Raw genomic sequence first — 6087 nt, 5'->3', positions numbered from 1 at the left:
CTTGTTGTTGCTTTTGTTGTTGTAGTTTTTGCTGGTAGTGCGTGGTCGCTGTCGTGTGCTCGCAACTCTGTTTCTGTTGCTAGCTTAGCTAATTAAACCATAATTTTTTGTCTTAATTTTGGTCAACTAATTCCCTTAAGTCCATTAGAGCCCAAATATTTTTCCATTTTTTATTTGGGAAAAATGAAAATTTATGTTGCATTTAATGTGGCGCAATTAAGGCGAGAGCCTTCAGAAACTCGAAGTTAAAAGTTAAGTGAAGAACATTAAATTCAATGACGGAAGGAGAGCAGATCTAAGGATGTACACTCTTCACCTAAAATGCATAAAACTGCAGATTGATTGATGGTGAACTAAAAGGTTTTGACACAGAAAAAACTGAATGGGAATAATATTTTTTTGTATTTCATCAGTTCTCAGATTCTATCAGTCATAACATATAGACTCATTTTAATAGAATATTTTGATACTTTATAAGTAACATTTGATGAAATACTGCATTAACAGCTAGACTAGTCCATCAAATAACAATCCCCCATTAGCTAAACTTTATACTAAAACACCAATAGATGCGTCTCTATATTTAAACTTGGAAAAAATGTAAAGACAATCCATCTATTAACAATTTCAAAATTAAATGAGATCTTTAATCCCCAAAATTTTAATTAGTGTTATGAGATAAAATTTTTTGGTTTGTTTCAAACCCATATAATTTATACATATTTTACATATAAATATTTATGGTATACATTAGCGCTAGCTATAACTGAAGTAAATCCACGAAGCAGTAAGAGTGTGCTGAGTTGTCATAGAGTTTTGAAAATCTGCTAGTACTATTGCGGTGTAGTTATGAATCAAAAAAATCAAATTTAATGATCCTATCAGTTCAAATAGGATAACAGACACCTTCGGTTGCAACTCAATTGAATCAGTCACATATATATTTATTAACTTGACTTCTGGTCCAACTAATACTATACATCTCTGTCGAAAGAACTATTAAATTATTTTTTTTTTCACTATTTCTATTTTTTACAAATTTTTATCTACATTATATATTATATGTATATTTTATATATTATTTCACTTGACTTCTGTTGCAACACAGAGATATACCTTTGATGAAAAAACTATAAATTCATTTTATTGTCACCGTCTCTCTTTCCCAAAACTGATCTAAAGAATATCAAGCCGTTTACTAATAAATAAATTACTTTAAATTTTACTTTTATTTTCAAATTTAGTATTCTTTCTTTTTTATATATTTCCTCTGTCTTCTTCTTATTAAACCTATGTTCTATTTAGTATTCAATCGGAGTCAATATAAATTTATTTCCGGAAATTTTGAAGCACCGCTCAGCTTCTAAACAGAAAAAAAAATAAAAAAACTACATTGAAGAGGAATTAGTGAGAAAGGAAATATAAGTTAGCAAAAAAGAAGATGAAAACACTCTAAAACCTTGATTTGAATTAAAAATAAGCAAATCTTTCCTTTTTCTCTTGAAGCTTGTGATGACAAACTTAAAAACACGAATATAATGTCTTGTCCATTTCAAATTTAAATATTGTAGATTCTGTCGAGAAATGGTTTTCAAATATTTCATACAAAAATATTGTACTTTCTGTAATTAATCACAAAAACCACTTGTAACACAATAGATGTTGATATGTGAAGTATTTTGTGTGCTCTACAATTTGTGTCTTAACGCAATATGGACTAATGTGAACTAACTATAAGGTTATTTTACTTCCAATAATATTACGAAATGATCCAAACATATCAGAAAAAAGTTCTGAGATGTGCTCTCATTGTGCCTTTGTGTTCCCACAAAAACGATTTTAAACACAATCCTAAGACTCAGTTGCCACCTCAATAAAAAAAACTTGAAAACTCCTTCATGAAAGGGTTATCTATCCACATGTGTAGTGAGTCATCAGCTGTAACTGATTGAAGTGAAAGGAGGAGTGGCTTATATGCAATATGCCACACTTAATGATAAACCAATCCATTTTTCTGCAAATACTGTTCAAAATGCCAATAAATTTGAATCCACAATTCGGAATCTAACAAAAACTGATTGCTGGTTGTTAAACGTTATAGCTAGTGACATTGAAATATGAAAAGTATATCATCTGCCATTCAAAGTGGAAGATCCCAAAAAACTAATTAATCAAAAAATTATAAATCAAATATTTTTATTGTATTTTTATTTAGTGTGGTAACAAAATGGGAATTATGTACTGTTTGGAGGCAGAAAAAGATCGGCGATCATCAAAACTAATCAAAACTCAGTCTCAGGGATTCTAAGTTAAGAAATACTTTTATGGAAATCAAATAAAAAAAAAATTGTTTACTTATTACGTTATTAAGTACCATTCTCATTTCAGAAGTAGAAATTGCTTAACTTTGGGTTATACGTTTCCAGTGCCTTTCGCTTCAATATCAACACTTAACATCTGATATTGAATTTGGGACCATAAAGTGTAAGCACAGTTCCAGAAGCGCAAATAAACTGATCCAAGTTTTGTTGATTTTTTAAACCAAACATAAAATTCCAGCTCTGAGCAAATTTTATTCGTGGTACACAATTGGCAAGTTGGGTCAAATTCTTTACGAGCTCAAATATTCCATTTCTAATTTATGACGATGCCCACTGGACACATGTCATTGGCTTCAGATTAAAATTTAGATGGCGAATACGAGCACATAGTTGGATGAACATGAACGGTTTGAAGTGTAAGTCGCATTTATTGCCATTTGCCCAGGCAGAGAAATCCACGTCACATTCACTTGATCCTATTTGATGTCCCTGCGATGCCTTTCCTTCAACCCTTTCGCCCGGTACTTCAGCACTCTTTTTCATTGGTGTTGTTTATGCTAAGCCAGGCGAACATAAATTTTGTCATTGACACGATTTATTGGCGTGTTTCATAGTAAATATCTTTGATTTTACATTTTCACTTAGGGCCTCGGCTTTAGCTTCAGCTTCGACTTTGGTTTCTCGTTTTTGTTGTATTTGCATAAATATTTTGGCATTTGCCTACATCGGCCATTCGTAGTGAATGTGTGAGAGTGCATGTCCTTACATGCATGCACATGTTTGTGCTCGTTTATACATGTTTGTGCATGTTTGTTTGCTCTTTTTGTGTAAGTGTGTGCTACTCCAATTGCCGATTTTGAAACAAAATTAAAATGGGCATAAATTTTGTTACGATTTTGATTGTTGCGATACTAAATTTGTGCTTAAAATTTGTCACCAAATAGCAAAAAAGCACTCATTTTTTAGCTCATACTAAGAATTTTATGCAATGTATAAATTACCACATCAATTGGGTTATCGTCGACTAAACAAAAGGCATTTGTAGGGTGGAATTTGAAATCTCTGGAAGTTTGATATGATATTCTTCATTGCAAAATCTTGCAAAACTGAATGAAATTCCAAGAAGAATACACGTGGACAGACCATTCAGTGGCTCACAGATGAAAGTTATAAATTTAGTATCGGTAAGCAAACACTCTTATACACAGGTGCACTAATTTGTAGAAGAAAATGTGGGCTATGAATATAAATGTTAATACAGAAATCATCAGAGAACCGAATATGATGTGAATGGAAATCGCATCATCGAAAGTTGTTTTGATTTCACGTTTCTTGTGATTGTAGATAGAAAGTGGGGTAGGCACAACAGATATTGTGGTTCCTTTTTGGCGCGAAATATCAACTGGATCCATAAATGACCCAATGTGTTCTGTTTTGAGTTAAAAGTTTCATGGAGGTATGATTTCGCGTTTTAGGTATGCAGATTTGTCTCCAATCCAAGCGATTTGTGGGGTTATGCAAAGGATTCTTTACATTTTGATAACGAATATCTGACAAAATATAAACATTTGTCGACAACTCATCAAAAGTGATTTCAAAAAGGAGCAGTATAAGGTGTCTCGTCAATGACATTTAAATGACGCTGTATTTCAGACCTACTGTTAAAGTCAAAGATAAATAATTTTAATATTCGAATAGTATGAATAATATACCATTACAATGTAATATATAATAAAATATATTAAAGTATGATAAAATATATTTAAAAATAATATTTCAAAAAAAAAGTTTATTGGAGTCTCAATCCCGAATGCGTTTTATTCACATTTAAGAGACACTAAATATTAGACCCTGTATTATCAATGTAGTGGAAACTCAGTTACTTGCTTCGGACACAATAAAGTGTTAAAGGGGGTTTAAGTTTTTAAGAAGAGGAAATATTCAATTGACTTTAATACAGAATATTCTATGAAATCACGAAAGACAAGTAGTTTGTTATAATATGAGGATCTCATCAAATTTAAACAAAGAAATTGGGGCCATCGAAATTCAATTTCGGTTACTGCTAGAGTCATAAAGGAAGTAAAAATCACCTAAGATATTAACTAACATTTTCAATAACAAATGGCAATTACATATAATCCATGTTTATAAATAAGAGTCGGCACTCAAAGGACTCTTTCATGCAAATATTTTATAATGTACATAATATATTGTAACATTTTCCTTTAAATGACATTTATTATTAATCGTTAGTAAATGTTTTCCAAAACAGTGTCCATAAATTCATATTGCTGATCTCATCTACTGCTGTTGTCTTCTTAACATATGATTGGTATTCTGAATGTATAATCTCTGTAAGGCAATTGATTTAGAAAGGGGAGAGTAAAGCAAGCACATCAATCATAAAGGTATATAAATACCATCTGTATAATATAATAATGCTTTTAGTGGTTCAAATATGTTCTTCATAAATTAATAAATTAACCAATGCGAGGCCGAATACACCTTTCTCAGCAACTAGTCTCTGTATTCATATCGGCAATAGTGTCGAAGCCTTTGAGTCGACTTATTCACTAAAAGCCCACATTTACGTTTGTCTTTGCAAGCAATGAAGTCACGTCATATATGTGCTTATGTCTTATTTCTATTAAAATCAGAGTACAATAGAAGCTGCATTCGAACATACTCTCATCGGTGAAACAGCAGGTGTGTGGTAGTATCTAAAACGGTATCCATGCTGTTATTTACATAATCGTAAACATTAGATGTTGCAAACACCCGTACAAGTGGGAATATGTGTCATGTCGCTCATGGATTGCAGTGTTAATAAAGCACAACCAGAACACCTCCGTACATCACTGCACCCTGGCATACACCAGCGAGCAACCGTGAATGGCATAATAGAGCAGCATGTATATGGGAATGGTGGCGAACGTTGAGGCAATATTATTGTTACGCTGACAATGGCTCGTCGTAATCAGCATTTACGAGTATACCGCAAACAATAATTATCATTAGCACATATTCTCGTCCATATATAATATTAGAATAACGTCCGGACATGATTCCACTCGTCTCCTCATCTACTGAATTCGATTTTGATTCGACGTTGCACAATTCCACTGCTACATCTATTTCCATACTCCAATACACACCCATCACTTCCTTGGGATGATATCTGCTACACTGTCTGCTACTGCTGCTCGTCCATTATATTTTCAGTTTTGTTTAGAAGCTGCCAACCGAGCTTTATTGTGAATTTATTGCCTTTAAGAATATTTAATTCGAATAATAGTGCGAGCATCTGTATCCGAGCTGAGTAACTGAGTATCTATGTAGCAGTAGCTAAGCTATAATTGTAACAATGTTGGCTAATTTAAGGATCAAAATCGCGGCATTTGAGGCATTGTTCATGGCAGACGTGCAATGATAATGACAAATCGCATCGAGCTCGTGAAATGCAATAATATTTTCATTTCATTTCCGAGATTGGCATTTAAGACTTATGAGTTTGTCATTTCATTCCGGAAAATCCATAACAAATTATATGCATTCAAATCAAAATTTTTTTAAATAAAAATTTGAGCATTCTAGGATAACATATGCTAAGGATATGCTGAAGCATTATAATACACTTGTAGTTACGAATTTGTATAATAAGACTTACAATTTCACAATTTTAATACTGATACAAATATTGATCAAATTTAGCAGATAAAGGATTTGATAATATAGCTTAGGTTAACTTGCAAATATAAGCAAA

The sequence above is a fragment of the Teleopsis dalmanni genome, chromosome X, assembly GCF_002237135.1.
Source record: "Teleopsis dalmanni isolate 2A chromosome X, ASM223713v2, whole genome shotgun sequence".
Lineage (NCBI taxonomy): Eukaryota > Metazoa > Arthropoda > Insecta > Diptera > Diopsidae > Teleopsis > Teleopsis dalmanni.
The sequence above is the reverse complement of the archived record's forward strand: the minus strand, read 5'-3'. Positions refer to the sequence as shown.